The sequence below is a fragment of the Oncorhynchus nerka genome, unplaced genomic scaffold, assembly GCF_034236695.1.
Source record: "Oncorhynchus nerka isolate Pitt River unplaced genomic scaffold, Oner_Uvic_2.0 unplaced_scaffold_772, whole genome shotgun sequence".
In the NCBI taxonomy this organism is placed as follows: Eukaryota; Metazoa; Chordata; class Actinopteri; order Salmoniformes; family Salmonidae; genus Oncorhynchus; species Oncorhynchus nerka.
The window spans coordinates 52,377-73,137 of NW_027040450.1; the positions used below are offsets into that span (position 1 = coordinate 52,377).

The 20,761-nt window shown below is 41.1% G+C and overlaps 1 protein-coding gene across 2 annotated transcripts in view; it reads left to right on the forward strand.

The window, feature by feature from the left end:
- The window catches only part of LOC135571094 (NACHT, LRR and PYD domains-containing protein 12-like), a 151,878-nt gene that overhangs the window by 41,920 nt on the left and 89,197 nt on the right, over positions 1-20,761 (forward strand). The window lies entirely within an intron of this gene.

The window sequence follows — 20,761 nt, forward strand, 5'->3', positions numbered from 1 at the left end:
CAGATCTACTTATAGATCTACGTACAGATCTACTTCCAGATCTACCTACAGATCTACTTCCAGATCTACTTATAGATCTACTTATAGATCTACTTCCAGATCTACTTCCAGATCTACTTCCAGATCTACTTACAGATCTATTTCCAGATCAACTTCCAGATCTACTTTCAGATCTACTTTCAGATCTACTTCCAGATCTACTTCCAGATCTGCTTCCAGATCTACTTCCAGATCTACTTATAGATCTACTTCCAGATCTACTTATAGATCTACTTCCAGATCTACTTATAGATCTACTTCCAGATCTACTTCCAGATCTACGTACAGATCTACTTACAGATCTACTTATAGATCTACTTCCAGATCTACGTACAGATCTACTTAGTTCCTGAATTAAGTTTTGAGATTATGCTGCAGGATTTAGAGGTAATTTGTGGTTTAGTACAGATCTACCCTGCTTCTCACAGATCTACTTCCAGATCTGCTTATTGCATTGCTCCACACCACCACAAGGGGAGTTACAGATCTACTTCCAGACTACTTCCAGATCTACTTCCAGATCTACGGTTCCAGATCTACGCTACAGATTTCCAGATCTAATGTCCAGATCTGACAGTGAATGAATGGGCTGATGTACAGATCTGACAGTGAATGAATGATCTATGTAGATCTACAGTGAATGAATGGGCTGATGTAGCTGACAGTGAATGAATGGGCTGATGTACCCTGTTGACAGTGAATTAATGGGCTGATGTAGCTGACAGTGAATGAATGGGCTAATTTGCTGAAGTGAATGAATGGGCTGATGTAGCTGACAGTGAATGAATGGGCTGATGTAGCTGACAGTGAATGAATGGGCTGATGTAGCTGACAGTGAATGAATGGGCTGATGTAGCTGACAGTGAATGAATGGGCTGATGTAGCTGACAGTGAATGAATGGGCTGATGTAGCTGACAGTGAATGAATGGGCTGATGTAGCTGACAGTGAATGAATGGGCTGATGTAGCTGACAGTGAATGAATGGACTGATGTAGCTGACAGTGAATGAATGGGCTGATGTAGCTGACAGTGAATGAATGGGCTGATGTAGCTGACAGTGAATGAATGGACTGATGTAGCTGACAGTGAATGAATGGGCTGATGTAGCTGACAGTGAATGAATGGACTGATGTAGCTGACAGTGAATGAATGGGCTGATGTAGCTGACAGTGAATGAATGGGCTGATGTAGCTGACAGTGAATGAATGGGCTGATGTAGCTGACAGTGAATGAATGGACTGATGTAGCTGACAGTGAATGAATGGGCTGATGTAGCTGACAGTGAATGAATGGGCTGATGTAGCTGACAGTGAATGAATGGGCTGATGTAGCTGACAGTGAATGAATGGACTGATGTAGCTGACAGTGAATGAATGGGCTGATGTAGCTGACAGTGAATGAATGGGCTGCATAAACCAAACAGAAACTGATAATTGTGCACAACTTCAAAACTGTATTTCAATGAACTGAATGATGAGGGTGAAGAAGGTGATTGAATTTAGAACAAGGTAAGAATTGCTATTCCTCTGTCCTGCACTTGATTGTTCAGGAGAACTGTACCTGTTGGGAAATGACAAACTGTTGTTACACTGAGGTTGTGATTCTAAGAGAAACTAAAATGACCTGGTTGTCATGTATTATAGTCTCTAAAAGGAAACATATTACCACCGTCTCTTATTGTCCTTTCATAATGCATCCTGATTTACAAAGTTATTATTATTATTATTAGATATTCTCACAGAACAGATTTGCACTAATGAAAAATGCCCCTTAGATATGAATTCGGAGGGCAGAATGTTATATATTAAAGCATCAGACTAAATCACTAAAGGCGTCAGTCATACAGAAGCTGTTTGCAGCCCAGTCCCTACATCTTGACCACAAAATAGGGAAAGAGGTTGACCAGATGCTTTTCAACTTCATCTGGGAAAATCACACACATTATATAAGGACATCTGTCGTTATGAACATTTAGTTGATTTTACTATAAATAATACTAATAATACTTTAAAGATACATTGCGAAAAACATTTCTTAAAGAATCCAACTTCAATTTGGAATTTCATCCCTCATTATATCTTCTCCCGTTTTGGTGACATCAATTTTGTGTTACTTTGTAACTATAACACCGATAAGATTCCTACAACAGTATTCTTAGCGTGCTCGTTAATATATATATTTTTTAAAGCCCCCATAGGTATTTCATTTGGAACAATAAGGATATTTTGTATAGAAACAAGTCTTCATTTTTGAAGAACTGGTTTAATAATCATATCCTGCTGGTGAGTCAACTTTTTAATGCAGAAGGTTTGTTACTCAATTATGAGGGATTTTTATCTTGTTACAATATCCCTGTAACACCTAGAGAGTTTGCCATAGTCTCTGATGCTATTCCATCTGGAACTCATGTTATTTAGAGGTGTAACCAGACCTCACCTTGTTGACCTACCCTCCTAGAGAGTTCTCCATAGTCTCTGATGCTATTCCATCTGGAACTCATGTTATTTAGATGTGTAACCAGACCTCACCTTCTTGACCTACCTTCGCTTAATCCAGTTGACTCTCCAATGGGGAAACTGTTTCTCTCCTTGCTCCCTCAGAACAACAGATCTATACCTGCTTTATTTCAAAGGGAGATTGTATCCATTCCTTATGTCACAATTTACTGGAATACATTTGCCAATAATATCTGTTGGAAAAAAGTCTGGTTATTACCATTTAAATACCTTCTGGTTAATTTGATTGCATTTCTGATTTTCGTGACCAACATGAGCTTTGCATAATGCTATGCTAGGCTATCGATAAACTTACACAAATGCTTGTCTTGCTTTGGCTGTAAAGCATCATTTCAAAATCTGAGATGACAGGGTGATTAACAAAAGGCTAAGCTGTGTTTCAATATATTTAACTTGTGATTTCATGAATATGAATAACAACCCCACCACTAGGAGGTGTCCACATGGTCTGATAAACACTCCTAACAACCCCACCACTAGAAGGTGTCCACATGGTCTGATAAACACTCCTAACAACCCCACCACTAGGAGGTGTCCACATGGTCTGATGAACACTCCTAACAACCCCACCACTAGGAGGTGTCCACATGGTCTGATAAACACTCCTAATGACCAGACCACTAGGAGGTGTCCACATGGTCTGATTAACACTCCTAACAACCAGACCACTAGGAGGTGTCCACATGGTCTGATAAACACTCCTAACAACCCCACCACTAGGAGGTGTCCACATGGTCTGATAAACACTCCTAACAACCCCACCACTAGGAGGTGTCCACATGGTCTGATAAACACTCCTAACAACCAGACCACTAGGAGGTGTCCACATGGTCTGATAAACACTCCTAACAACCAGACCACTAGGAGGTGTCCACATGGTCTGATAAACGCTCCTAACAACCCCACCACTAGGAGGTGTCCACATGGTCTGATAAACACTCCTAATGACCAGACCACTAGGAGGTGTCCACATGGTCTGATTAACACTCCTAACAACCAGACCACTAGGAGGTGTCCACATGGTCTGATAAACACTCCTAACAACCCCACAACTAGGAGGTGTCCACATGGTCTGATAAACACTCCTAACAACCCCACCACTAGGAGGTGTCCACATGGTCTGATAAACACTCCTAACAACCAGACCACTAGGAGGTGTCCACATGGTCTGATAAACACTCCTAACAACCAGACCACTAGGAGGTGTCCACATGGTCTGATAAACGCTCCTAACAACCCCACCACTAGGAGGTGTCCACATGGTCTGATAAACATTCCTAACAACCCCACCACTAGGAGGTGTCCACATGGTTTGATAAACACTCCTAACAACCCCACCACTAGGAGGTGTCCACATGGTCTGATTAACACTCCTAACAACCAGACCACTAGGAGGTGTCCCCATGGTCTGATGAACACTCCTAACAACCCCACCACTAGGAGGTGTCCACATGGTCTGATGAACACTCCTAACAACCCCACCACTAGGAGGTGTCCACATGGTCTGATTAACACTCCTAACAACCAGAACACTAGGAGGTGTCCACATGGTCTGATAAACACTCCTAACAACCCCACCACTAGGAGGTATCCACATGGTCAGTGGTATGGTCAGATAGACTAGTGGTTAGAGTGGCGGGTCAGTAACTGGTATGGTCAGGTAGACTAGTGGTTAGAGTGTTGGGTCAGTAACTGGTATGGTCAGATAGACTAGTGGTTAGAGTGGTGGGTCAGTAACTGGTATGGTCAGATAGACTAGTGGTTAGAGTGGTGGGTCAGTAACTGGTATGGTCAGATAGACTAGTGGTTAGAGTGGTGGGTCAGTAACTGGTATGGTATGGTCAGGTAGCCTAGTGGTTAGAGTGTTGGGTCAATAACTGGTATCGCTGGCTTGAAAATCAAATTGAAAATCTGTCGATGTGCCCTTAAGCAAGACACTTACATCTAATTTGCTCCATGGTCACCAGACTACTACGACCCCGTAAAACAGCACCTATCATACTACTAGGACCCTGTACAACAACACCTATCATACTACTACGACCCTGTACAACAACACATTTCACTGCACCTATCATACTACTATGACTGACCCTGTAAAAATAACACCCATCACACTACTAGGACACTGTACAACAACACCTATCATACTACTATGACTGACCCTGTAAAACAACACCTGTCATACCACTATGACTGACCCTGTAAAACAACACCTATCAAACTACTATGACTGACCCTGTACAACAACACCTATCATACTACTATGACTGACCCTGTAAAACAACACCTATCATACTACTATGACTGACCCTGAAAAACAACACCTATCATACTACTATGACTGACCCTGTAAAACAACACCTATCATACTACTATGACTGACCCTGAAAAACAACACCTATCATACTACTATGACTGACCCTGTAAAACAACACCTATCATACTACTATGACCCTGTAAAACAACACCTATCATACTACTATGACTGACCCTGTAAAACAACATCTATCATACTACTATGACTGACCCTGTAAAACAACACCTATCATACTACTATGACCCTGTAAAACAACACCTATCATACTACTATGACTAACCCTGTAGAACAACACCTATCATACTACTATGACTGACCCTGTAAAACAACACCTATCATACTACTATGTCTGACCCTGTACAACAACACCTATCATACTACTATGACTGACCCTGTAAAACAACAACCAATCATACTACTATGACTGACACTGTAAAACAACACCTATCATACTACTATGACTGACCCTGTAAAACAACACCTATCATACTACTATGACTGACACTGTAAAACAACATCTATCATACTACTATGACTGACCCTGTAAAACAACACCTATCATACTACTATGACCCTGTAAAACAACACCTATCATACTACTATGACTGACCCTGTAAAACAACACCTATCATACTACTATGACTGACCCTGTACAACAACACCTATCATACTACTATGACTGACCCTGTAAAACAACACCTATCATACTACTATGACTGGCCCTGTAAAACAACACCTATCATACCACTATGACTGACCCTGTAAAACAACACCTATCATACTACTATGACTGACCCTGTAAAACAACACCTATCATACTACTACGACTGACCCTGTACAACAACACCTATCATACTACTACGACTGACCCTGTACAACAACACCTATCATACTACTATGACTGACCCTGTAAAACAACACCTATCATACTACTATGACCCTGTAAAACAACACCTATCATACTACTATGACTGACCCTGTAAAACAACAACCAATCATACTACTATGGGTGACCCCTGTAAAACAACACCTATCATACTACTATGACTGACCCTGTAAAATAACACCTATCATACTACTATGACCGACCCTGTAAAACAACACCTATCATACTACTATGACCGACCCTGTACAACAACACACCTATCATACTACTATGACTGACCTGTACAACAACACCTATCATACTACTGACCCTGTACAACAACACCTATCATACTACTATGACCCTGTAAAACAACACCTATCATACTACTACGACCCTGTAAAGCAACATCTATCATACTACTATGACTGACCCTGTAAAACAACATCTATCATACTACTATGACCGACCCTGTTCAACAACACCTATCATACTACTATGACCCTGTAAAACAACACCTATCATACTACTACGACCGACCCTGAAAAACAACACCTATCATACTACTATGACCCTGTAAAACAACACCTATCATACTACTATGACTGACCCTGTATAACAACACCTATCATACTACTATGACTGACCCTGTAAAACAACACCTATCATACTACTATGACTGACCCTGTAAAACAACACCTATCATACTACTATGACTGACCCTGTAAAACAACACCTATCATACTACTATGACCCTGTAAAACAACACCTATCATACTACTATGACTGACCCTGTAAAACAACACCTATCATACTACTATGACTGACCCTGTAAAACAACACCTATCATACTACTATGACTGACCCTGTAAAACAACACTTATCATACTACTACGACCCTGTACAACAACACCTATCATACTACTATGACCCTGTAAAACAACAGCTATCATACTACTATGACCGACCCTGTAAAACAACACCTATCATACTACTATAACCCTGTAGAACAACACCTATCATACTACTATGACTGACCCTGTAAAACAACACCTATCATACTACTATGACTGACCCTGAAAAACAACACCTATCATACTACTATGACTGACCCTGTAAAACAACACCTATCATACTACTATGACCCTGTAAAACAACACCTATCATACTACTATGACTGACCCTGTAAAACAACATCTATCATACTACTATGACTGACCCTGTAAAACAACACCTATCATACTACTATGACCCTGTAAAACAACACCTATCATACTACTATGTCTGACCCTGTACAACAACACCTATCATACTACTATGACTGACCCTGTAAAACAACAACCAATCATACTACTATGACTGACACTGTAAAACAACACCTATCATACTACTATGACTGACCCTGTAAAACAACACCTATCATACTACTATGACTGACACTGTAAAACAACATCTATCATACTACTATGACTGACCCTGTAAAACAACACCTATCATACTACTATGACCCTGTAAAACAACACCTATCATACTACTATGACTGACCCTGTAAAACAACACCTATCATACTACTATGACTGACCCTGTACAACAACACCTATCATACTACTATGACTGACCCTGTAAAACAACACCTATCATACTACTATGACTGGCCCTGTAAAACAACACCTATCATACCACTATGACTGACCCTGTAAAACAACACCTATCATACTACTATGACTGACCCTGTAAAACAACACCTATCATACTACTACGACTGACCCTGTACAACAACACCTATCATACTACTACGACTGACCCTGTACAACAACACCTATCATACTACTATGACTGACCCTGTAAAACAACACCTATCATACTACTATGACCCTGTAAAACAACACCTATCATACTACTATGACTGACCCTGTAAAACAACAACCAATCATACTACTATGACCGACCCTGTAAAACAACACCTATCATACTACTATGACTGACCCTGTAAAATAACACCTATCATACTACTATGACCGACCCTGTAAAACAACACCTATCATACTACTATGACCGACCCTGTACAACAACACCTATCATACTACTATGACTGACCCTGTACAACAACACCTATCATACTACTACGACCCTGTACAACAACACCTATCATACTACTATGACCCTGTAAAACAACACCTATCATACTACTACGACCCTGTAAAGCAACATCTATCATACTACTATGACTGACCCTGTAAAACAACATCTATCATACTACTATGACCGACCCTGTTCAACAACACCTATCATACTACTATGACCCTGTAAAACAACACCTATCATACTACTACGACCGACCCTGAAAAACAACACCTATCATACTACTATGACCCTGTAAAACAACACCTATCATACTACTATGACTGACCCTGTATAACAACACCTATCATACTACTATGACTGACCCTGTAAAACAACACCTATCATACTACTATGACTGACCCTGTAAAACAACACCTATCATACTACTATGACTGACCCTGTAAAACAACACCTATCATACTACTATGACCCTGTAAAACAACACCTATCATACTACTATGACTGACCCTGTAAAACAACACCTATCATACTACTATGACTGACCCTGTAAAACAACACCTATCATACTACTATGACTGACCCTGTAAAACAACACCTATCATACTACTACGACCCTGTACAACAACACCTATCATACTACTATGACCCTGTAAAACAACAGCTATCATACTACTATGACCGACCCTGTAAAACAACACCTATCATACTACTATAACCCTGTAGAACAACACCTATCATACTACTATGACTGACCCTGTAAAACAACACCTATCATACTACTATGACTGACCGTATAAAACAACACCTATCATACTACTATGACCCTGTAAAACAACACCTATCATACTACTATGACTGACCCTGTAAAACAACACCTATCATACTACTATGACTGACCCTGTAAAACAACACCTATCATACTACTACGACTGACCCTGTAAAACAACACCTATCATACTACTATGACCCTGTACAACAACACCTATCATACTACTATGACTGACCCTGTAAAACAACACCTATCATACTACTATGACTGACCCTGTAAAACAACACCTATCATACTACTATGACCCTGTAAAACAACACCTATCATACTACTATGACTGACCCTGTAAAACAACACCTATCATACTACTATGTCTGACCCTGTACAACAACACCTATCATACTACTATGACCCTGTAAAACAACAACCAATCATACTACTATGACCGACCCTGTAAAACAACACCTATCATACTACTATGACTGACCCTGTAAAACAACAACCAATCATACTACTATGACCGACCCTGTAAAACAACACCTATCATACTACTATGACTGACCCTGTAAAATAACACCTATCATACTACTATGACCGACCCTGTAAAACAACACCTATCATACTACTATGACCGACCCTGTACAACAACACCTATCATACTACTATGACTGACCCTGTACAACAACACCTATCATACTACTACGACCCTGTACAACAACACCTATCATACTACTACGACCCTGTAAAGCAACATCTATCATACTACTATGACTGACCCTGTAAAACAACATCTATCATACTACTATGACCGACCCTGTTCAACAACACCTATCATACTACTATGACCCTGTAAAACAACACCTATCATACTACTACGACCGACCCTGAAAAACAACACCTATCATACTACTATGACTGACCCTGTACAACAACACCTATCATACTACTACGACCCTGTACAACAACACCTATCATACTACTACGACCCTGTAAAGCAACATCTATCATACTACTATGACTGACCCTGTAAAACAACATCTATCATACTACTATGACCGACCCTGTTCAACAACACCTATCATACTACTATGACCCTGTAAAACAACACCTATCATACTACTACGACCGACCCTGAAAAACAACACCTATCATACTACTATGACCCTGTAAAACAACACCTATCATACTACTATGACTGACCCTGTATAACAACACCTATCATACTACTATGACTGACCCTGTAAAACAACACCTATCATACTACTATGACTGACCCTGTAAAACAACACCTATCATACTACTATGACTGACCCTGTAAAACAACACCTATCATACTACTATGACCCTGTAAAACAACACCTATCATACTACTATGACTGACCCTGTAAAACAACACCTATCATACTACTATGACTGACCCTGTAAAACAACACCTATCATACTACTATGACCCTGTAAAACAACAGCTATCATACTACTATGACCGACCCTGTAAAACAACACCTATCATACTACTATAACCCTGTAGAACAACACCTATCATACTACTATGACTGACCCTGTAAAACAACACCTATCATACTACTATGACTGACCGTATAAAACAACACCTATCATACTACTATGACCCTGTAAAACAACACCTATCATACTACTATGACTGACCCTGTAAAACAACACCTATCATACTACTATGACTGACCCTGTAAAACAACACCTATCATACTACTACGACTGACCCTGTAAAACAACACCTATCATACTACTATGACCCTGTACAACAACACCTATCATACTACTATGACTGACCCTGTAAAACAACACCTATCATACTACTATGACTGACCCTGTAAAACAACACCTATCATACTACTATGACCCTGTAAAACAACACCTATCATACTACTATGACTGACCCTGTAAAACAACACCTATCATACTACTATGTCTGACCCTGTACAACAACACCTATCATACTACTATGACCCTGTAAAACAACACCTATCATACTACTATGACCGACCCTGTAAAACAACACCTATCATACTACTATGACCCTGTACAACAACACCTATCATACTACTATGACTGACCCTGTGAAACAACACCTATCATACTACTATGACCCTGTAAAACAACACCTATCATACTACTATGACCCTGTAAAACAACACCTATCATACTACTATGGCTGACCCTGTAAAACAACACCTATCATACTACTATGACTGACCCTGTAAAACAACACCTATCATACTACTATGACTGACCCTGTAAAACAACACCTATCATACTACTATGACTGACCCTGTAAAACAACACCTATCATACTACTATGACTGACCCTGTAAAACAACACCTATCATACTACTATGACTGACCCTGTAAAACAACACATTTCACTGAACCAATCTGATGTCTGTGACAATCAAACACTTTAAAAGCGAACCAACATAAAGCAAATGACAGCATTGATGTGTTTTATTACAACATTTAATTTAACAATGCTGTTTATAAATCTAGTTGACATTCATCCCAGGACACCTTGACTTGCATTACACTCTCACTGCAGAACAACATCCTCATGAAATCACATGACTTCTAGTTAGAGAAGAGGATTCCTGTTGACACGGCCTGCTACAAGCAGGAAACTAGTTATGGACCAACCAGAAATGTGACATGTCTGTTTGACAGTAACCCTGGATGAGGAATGTGTGAGCTATCTTGTCATCTCTTTGGCTAACCACATTGGAACATTCTAGTCTTGAAGGACATGAACTGGCAGAACAGCTTTCAGCAAAGTATGGAGTCAATGTTTTCAGGAAGGTGTAACCATGACGATGGGAGGGACAGGAGGCGGACTAAGTGCAAGGACCTGAACTACTGTCCTACAGAGACAAACAGCATCTACACAAACAGCCACCTGAAATACTGTCCTACAGAGACAAACAGAATCTACACAAACTGCCACCTGAACTACTGTCCTACAAAGACAAACAGCCACCTGAACTACTGCCCTACAAAGACAAACAGCATCTACACAAACAGCCACCTGAACTACTGTCCTACAGAGACAAACAGAATCTACACAAACAGCCACCTGAACTACTGTCCTACAAAGACAAACAGCCACCTGAACTACTGTCCTACGAAGACAAACAGCATCTACACAAACAGCCACCTGAACTACTGTCCTACAAAGACAAACAGCATCTACACAAACAGCCACCTGAACTACTGTCCTAAGGAGACAAACAGCATCTACACAAACAGCCACCTGAACTACTGTCCTACAAAGACAAACAGCATCTACACAAACAGCCAGCTGAACTACTGTCCTAAGGAGACAAACAGCATCTACACAAACAGCCACCTGAACTACTGTCCTACAAAGACAAACAGCATCTATACAAACAGCCACCTGAACTACTGTCCTACAAAGACAAACAGCATCTATACAAACAGCCACCTGAACTACTGTCCTAAGGAGACAAATAGCATCTACACAAACAGCCACCTGAACTACTGTCCTAAGGAGACAAACAGCATCTACACAAACAGCCATCTGAACTACTGTCCTACAAAGACAAACAGCCGTCTGAACTACTGTCCTATAAAGACAAACAGCATCTACACAAACAGCCACCTGAACTACTGTCCTACAAAGACAAACAGCATCTACACAAACAGCCACCTGAACTACTGTCCTAAGGAGACAAACGGCATCTACACAAACAGCCACCTGAACTACTGTCCTACAAAGACAAACAGCCATCTGAACTACTGTCCTACAAAGACAAAACAGCATCTACACAAACAGCCACCTGAACTACTGTCCTACAAAGACAAACAGCATCTACACAAACAGCCACTTGAACTACTGTCCTAAGGAGACAAACAGCATCTACACAAACAGCCACCTGAACTACTGTCCTACAAAGACAAACAGCATCTACACAAACAGCCAGCTGAACTACTGTCCTAAGGAGACAAACAGCATCTACACAAACAGCCACCTGAACTACTGTCCTACAAAGACAAACAGCATCTATACAAACAGCCACCTGAACTACTGTCCTACAAAGACAAACAGCATCTATACAAACAGCCACCTGAACTACTGTCCTAAGGAGACAAATAGCATCTACACAAACAGCCACCTGAACTACTGTCCTAAGGAGACAAACAGCATCTACACAAACAGCCACCTGAACTACTGTCCTACAAAGACAAACAGCCACCTGAACTACTGTCCTACAAAGACAAACAGCCACCTGAACTACTGTCCTACAAAGACACACAGCCACCTGAACTACTGTCCTACAAATACAAAGAGCATCTACACAAACAGCCACCTGAACTACTGTCCTACAAAGACAAACAGCATCTACACAAACAGCCACCTGAACTACTGTCCTACAAAGACAAACAGCATCTACACAATCAGCCACCTGAACAAATGTCCTACAGAGACAAACAGCCACCTGAACTACTGTCCTACAAAGACAAACAGCCACCTGAACTACTGTCCTACAAAGACAAACAGCATCTACACAAACAGCCACCTGAACTACTGTCCTACAAAGACAAACAGCATCTATACAAACAGCCACCTGAACTACTGTCCTACAGAGACAACAGCATCTACACAAACAGCCACCTGAACTACTGTCCTACAAAGACAAACAGCCACCTGAACTACTGTCCTACAAATACAAACAGCATCTACACAAACAGCCACCTGAACTACTGTCCTACAAAGACAAACAACCACCTGAACTACTGTCCTACAAAGACAAACAGCCACCTGAACTACTGTCCTACAAAGACACACAGCATCTACACAAACAACCACCTGAACTACTGTCCTACAAAGACAAACAGCATCTACACAAACAGCCACCTGAACTACTGTCCTACAAAGACAAACAGCCACCTGAACTACTGTCCTACAGAGACAAACAGCATCTACACAAACAGCCACCTGAACTACTGTCCTACAAAGACAAACAGCATCTATACAAACAGCCACCTGAACTACTGTCCTACAGAGACAACAGCATCTACACAAACAGCCACCTGAACTACTGTCCTACAAAGACAAACAGCCACCTGAACTACTGTCCTACAAATACAAACAGCATCTACACAAACAGCCACCTGAACTACTGTCCTACAAAGACAAACAACCACCTGAACTACTGTCCTACAAAGACAAACAGCCACCTGAACTACTGTCCTACAAAGACACACAGCATCTACACAAACAACCACCTGAACTACTGTCCTACAAAGACAAACAGCATCTACACAAACAGCCACCTGAACTACTGTCCTACAAAGACAAACAGCCACCTGAACTACTGTCCTACAGAGACAAACAGCATCTACACAAACAGCCACCTGAACTACTGTCCTACAAAGACAAACAGCTTCTATACAAACAGCCACCTGAACTACTGTCCTACAGAGACAACAGCATCTACACAAACAGCCACCTGAACTACTGTCCTACAAAGACAAACAGACACCTGAACTACTGTCCTACAAATACAAACAGCATCTACACAAACAGCCACCTGAACTACTGCCCTACAAAGACAAACAGCATCTACACAAACAACCACCTGAACTACTGTCCTACAAAGACAAACAGCCACCTGAACTACTGCCCTACAAAGACAAATAGCATCTACACAAACAGCCACCTGAACTACTGTCCTACAAAGACAAACAGCCACCTGAACTACTGTCCTACAAAGACAAACAGCATCTACACAAACAACCACCTGAACTACTGTCCTACAAAGACAAACAGCATCTACACAATCAGCCACCCGAACTACTGTCCTACAGAGACAAACAGCATCTACACAAACAGCCACCTGAACTACTGTCCTACAAAGACAAACAGCCACCTGAACTACTGTCCTACAAAGACAAACATTATCTACACAAACAGCCACCTGCACTACGGTCCTAAGGAGACAAATAGCATCTACACAAACAGCCACCTGAACTACTGTCCTACAAAGACAAACAGCATCTACACAAACAGCCAGCTGAACTACTGTCCTAAGGAGACAAACAGCATCTACACAAACAGCCACCTGAACTACTGTCCTACAAAGACAAACAGCATCTATACAAACAGCCACCTGAACTACTGTCCTACAAAGACAAACAGCATCTATACAAACAGCCACCTGAACTACTGTCCTAAGGAGACAAATAGCATCTACACAAACAGCCACCTGAACTACTGTCCTAAGGAGACAAACAGCATCTACACAAACAGCCACCTGAACTACTGTCCTACAAAGACAAACAGCCACCTGAACTACTGTCCTACAAAAAGTCAAACAGCCACCTGAACTACTGTCCTACAAAGACACACAGCCACCTGAACTACTGTCCTACAAATACAAAGAGCATCTACACAAACAGCCACCTGAACTACTGTCCTACAAAGACAAACAGCATCTACACAAACAGCCACCTGAACTACTGTCCTACAAAGACAAACAGCATCTACACAATCAGCCACCTGAACAAATGTCCTACAGAGACAAACAGCCACCTGAACTACTGTCCTACAAAGACAAACAGCCACCTGAACTACTGTCCTACAAAGACAAACAGCATCTACACAAACAGCCACCTGAACTACTGTCCTACAAAGACAAACAGCATCTATACAAACAGCCACCTGAACTACTGTCCTACAGAGACAACAGCATCTACACAAACAGCCACCTGAACTACTGTCCTACAAAGACAAACAGCCACCTGAACTACTGTCCTACAAATACAAACAGCATCTACACAAACAGCCACCTGAACTACTGTCCTACAAAGACAAACAACCACCTGAACTACTGTCCTACAAAGACAAACAGCCACCTGAACTACTGTCCTACAAAGACACACAGCATCTACACAAACAACCACCTGAACTACTGTCCTACAAAGACAAACAGCATCTACACAAACAGCCACCTGAACTACTGTCCTACAAAGACAAACAGCCACCTGAACTACTGTCCTACAGAGACAAACAGCATCTACACAAACAGCCACCTGAACTACTGTCCTACAAAGACAAACAGCATCTATACAAACAGCCACCTGAACTACTGTCCTACAGAGACAACAGCATCTACACAAACAGCCACCTGAACTACTGTCCTACAAAGACAAACAGACACCTGAACTACTGTCCTACAAATACAAACAGCATCTACACAAACAGCCACCTGAACTACTGCCCTACAAAGACAAACAGCATCTACACAAACAACCACCTGAACTACTGTCCTACAAAGACAAACAGCCACCTGAACTACTGCCCTACAAAGACAAATAGCATCTACACAAACAGCCACCTGAACTACTGTCCTACAAAGACAAACAGCCACCTGAACTACTGTCCTACAAAGACAAACAGCATCTACACAAACAACCACCTGAACTACTGTCCTACAAAGACAAACAGCATCTACACAATCAGCCACCCGAACTACTGTCCTACAGAGACAAACAGCATCTACACAAACAGCCACCTGAACTACTGTCCTACAAAGACAAACAGCCACCTGAACTACTGTCCTACAAAGACAAACATTATCTACACAAACAGCCACCTGCACTACGGTCCTAAGGAGACAAATAGCATCTACACAAACAGCCACCTGAACTACTGTCCTAAGGAGACAAACAGCATCTACACAAACAGCCACCTGAACTACTGTCCTACAAAGACAACTAGCATCTACACAAACAGCCAGCTGAACTACTGTCCTAAGGAGACAAACAGCATCTACACAAACAGCCACCTGAACTACTGTCCTACAAAGACAAACAGCTACCTGAACTACTGTCCTACAAAGACAAACAGCCACCTGAACTACTGTCCTACAAAGACAAACAGCCACCTGAACTACTGTCCTACAAAGACAAACAGCCACCTGAACTACTGTCCTACAAAGACAAACAGCCACCTGAACTACTGTCCTACAAAGACACACAGCCACCTGAACTACTGTCCTACAGAGACAAACAGCCACCTGAACTACTGTCCTACAAAGACAAACAGCCACCTGAACTACTGTCCTACAAAGACAAACAGCATCTACACAAACAACCACCTGAACTACTGTCCTACAAAGACAAACAGCCACCTGAACTACTGTCCTACAAAGACAAACAGCATCTACACAAACAACCACCTGAACTACTGTCCTACAAAGACAAACAGCATCTACACAAACAGCCACCTGAACTACTGTCCTACAAAGACAAACAGCCACCTGAACTACTGTCCTACAAAGACAAACAGCCACCTGAACTACTGTCCTACAAAGACAAACAGCCACCTGAACTCCTGTCCTACAAAGACAAACAGCCACCCGTACTACTGTCCGACAAAGACAAACAGCATCTACACAAATAGTGAATCTGAGAAGAATGGCTTTAAAGTTTGTTTTCTAGTCCATGCATATTAACCATGACCACTGATCTGACCTATGACCCCTAAGTACTGATACTGCACTCTGCCTTGGTATGACCTATGACCCCTAAGTACTGATACTACACTCTGCCTTGGTATGACCTATGATCCCTAAGTACTGATACTACACTCTGCCTTGGTCTGACCTTAAACAGCTGTCTGGGTAATGAAACAGCAAAGTGCAGCATCTAGAAATCTAAATGTGTTGATCCAGATTTATTGTTGTTTTTCTGTTTGATGGAAACAGTTTGAGTTCTAACTACATTCCAACTGTATTTAATGGTGTTATGTAGTTGTGTTGTCATGTTGTATTGTAGTAACCCTCAACTGTATTTAATGGTGTTATGTAGTTGTGTTGTCATGTTGTATTGTAGTAACCCTCAACTGTATTTAATGGTGTTATGTAGTTGTGTTGTCATGTTGTATTGTAGTAACCCTCAACTGTATTTAACGGTGTTATGTAGTTGTGTTGTCATGTTGTATTGCAGTAACCCTCAACTGTATTTAATGGTGTTATGTAGTTGTGTTGTCATGTTGTCATGTTGTATTGTAGTAACCCTCAACTGTATTTAATGGTGTTATGTAGTTGTGTTGTCATGTTGTATTGTAGTAACCCTCAACTGTATTTAATGGTGTTATGTAGTTGTGTTGTCATGTTGTATTGTAGTAACCCTCAACTGTATTTAATGGTGTTATGTAGTTGTGTTGTCATGTTGTTTTGTAGTAACCCTCAGCTGTATTTAATGGTGTTATGTAGTTGTGTTGTCATGTTGTATTGTAGTAACCCTCAACTGTATTTAATGGTGTTATGTAGTTGTGTTGTCATGTTGTACTGTAGTAACCCTCAACTGTATTTAATGGTGTTATGTAGTTGTGTTGTCATGTTGTATTGTAGTAACTCTCAACTGTATTTAATGGTGTTATGTAGTTGTGTTGTCATGTTGTATTGTAGTAACCCTCAACTGTATTTAATGGTGTTATGTAGTTGTGTTGTCATGTTGTATTGTAGTAACCCTCAACTGTATTTAATGGTGTTATGTAGTTGTGTTGTCATGTTGTGAATGTTGTATTGTAGCAGGCCTAACCCTCAACATTTTCTGGTGATGAAGTGAGACACAGACAATACACAGAGACAGCAACAGAATAGGATATGATGGATAGAGACACCAGACAAGACACAGAGACAGCAACAGAATAGGATATGATGGAGAGTGACACCAGACAAGACACAGACACAGCAACAGAATAGGATATGATGGAGAGACACCAGACAAGACACAGAGACAGCAACAGAATAGGATATGATGGAGAGAGACACCAGACAAGACACAGAGACAGCAACAGAATAGGATATGATGGAGAGAGACACCAGACAAGACACAGAGACAGCAACAGAATAGGATATGATGGAGAGAGACACCAGACAAGACACAAAGACAACAACAGAATGTGATATGACGGAGAGAGACATCAGACAAGACACAGAGACAGCAACAGAATAGGATATGATGGAGAGAGACACCAGACAAGACACAGAGACAGCAACAGAGGAATAGGATGTGATGAAGAGAGACACCAAACAAGACACAGAGACAGCAACAGAGGAATAGGATATGATGGAGAGAGACACCAGACAAGACACGGAGACAGCAACAGACGACACAGAGAAAGTGATGGAGAGAGACAGAAGAATAGAGTTCCAGACAGTTGTAGAATGTATGCCAAGGCACATTGTAAGAGCTGTAAAGAGAGAGGGAGAGAGAACAGGCAGAACCTGATATGTAAATGAGCAGAGCAAATGAAAGTAACTTTTGACGACCTGATGATCATCCAGACTCTGTTTCTATTGAGAGATAAAAGGTAAGACGACGATTGTTATGTGTATTCATATAGTTGATGATATTGTTATGTGTATTCATATAGTTGATTCTATTTTTGGTGGATGTATTCTTGATTCTAAGAGTGTACTGTATCATAGGTCTATAGACCAGGGTGATCTCCTACTGTATCATAGGTCTGTAGACCAGGGTGATCTCCTACTGTATCATAGGTCTATAGACCAGGGTGATCTCCTACTGTATCATAGGTCTATAGACCAGGGTGATCTCCTACTGTATCATAGGTCTGTAGACCAGGGTGATCTCCTACTGTATCATAGGTCTATAGACCAGGGTGATCTCCTACTGTATCATAGGTCTATAGACCAGGGTGATCTCCTACTGTATCATAGGTCTATAGACCAGGGTGATCTCCTACTGTATCATAGGTCTATAGACCAGGGTGATCTCCTACTGTATCATAGGTCTATAGACCAGGGTGATCTCCTACTGTATCATAGGTCTATAGACCAGGGTGATCTCCTACTGTATCATAGGTCTATAGACCAGGGTGATCTCCTACTGTATCATAGGCCTATAGACCAGGGTGATCTCCTACTGTATCATAGGTCTATAGACTTGTCTTCTCAAAACAGGCTTAAAACACAACAATCAACAATCAAACATTTTCTGTTAATGCTGTTAATGCTTTTCAATCAGGAAGGTTTGTTGTGTGAAAGAGAGACAAATAAATATTGTGGAGAGACTGACAACAACTTACACTTCCTCAAAACAGGTTGTGTGTGTTCATTAGTTCCCACCGTAGCAAAACGCTTGGCAACAGAAACCGTTTAGGTCACATTGTACAGCGTTTACAGTGAACTGTTTAGGTCACATTGTACAGCGTTTACAGTGAACTGTTTAGGTCACATTTGTTTACAGTGAACTGTTTACGTCACATTGTACACGTTTACAGTGAACTGTTTAGGTCACATTGTACAGCGTTTACAGTGAACTGTTTAGGTCACATTGTACAGCGTTTACAGTGAACTGTTTAGGTCACATTGTACAGCGTTTACAGTGAACTGTTTAGGTCACATTGTACAGCGTTTACAGTGAACTGTTTAGGTCACATTGTACAGCGTTTACAGTGAACTGTTTAGGTCACATTGTACAGCGTCTACAGTGAACTGTTTAGGTCACATTGTACAGCGTTTACAGTGAACTGTTTAGGTCACATTGTACAGCGTTTACAGTGAACTGTTTAGGTCACATTGTACAGCGTTTACAGTGAACTGTTTAGGTCACATTGTACAGCGTTTACAGTGAACTGTTTAGGTCACATTGTACAGCGTTTACAGTGAACTGTTTAGGTCACATTGTACAGCGTTTACAGTGAACTGTTTAGGTCATAATCAGCTGCCTCTAATTGGGAACCATACCAAAAACACCAACATAGAAATAGGAAAACTAGAACACCCCCCTAGTCATGCCTTGATCTACAACACCATAGAGAACCAAGGGCTCTCTGTGGTCAGGGCGTGACAGCAACATTTTAAAACTGTTGGCTGTGGAGTAAACTAATGAATACAACCCAGGTTGTAGCCTACGACTCGGCATGTTGATACCTGCCTGATGCTGAAACCTGATTGTAGCCTGAGGGGTAAACTATGATACTAGCTAGATATACTGGTTTTCTAAAAATAGCCAGGTTCAGTTAGCTTCACATTCCAGCTCAGGCCTCATCCATCAGAATATACAGAACAGAACAGAAAATATCTCAATGTCTTGACATGTTCTGGTTGTGAATTCAGGCTATAAGGTGATAATCCTGCCAGGG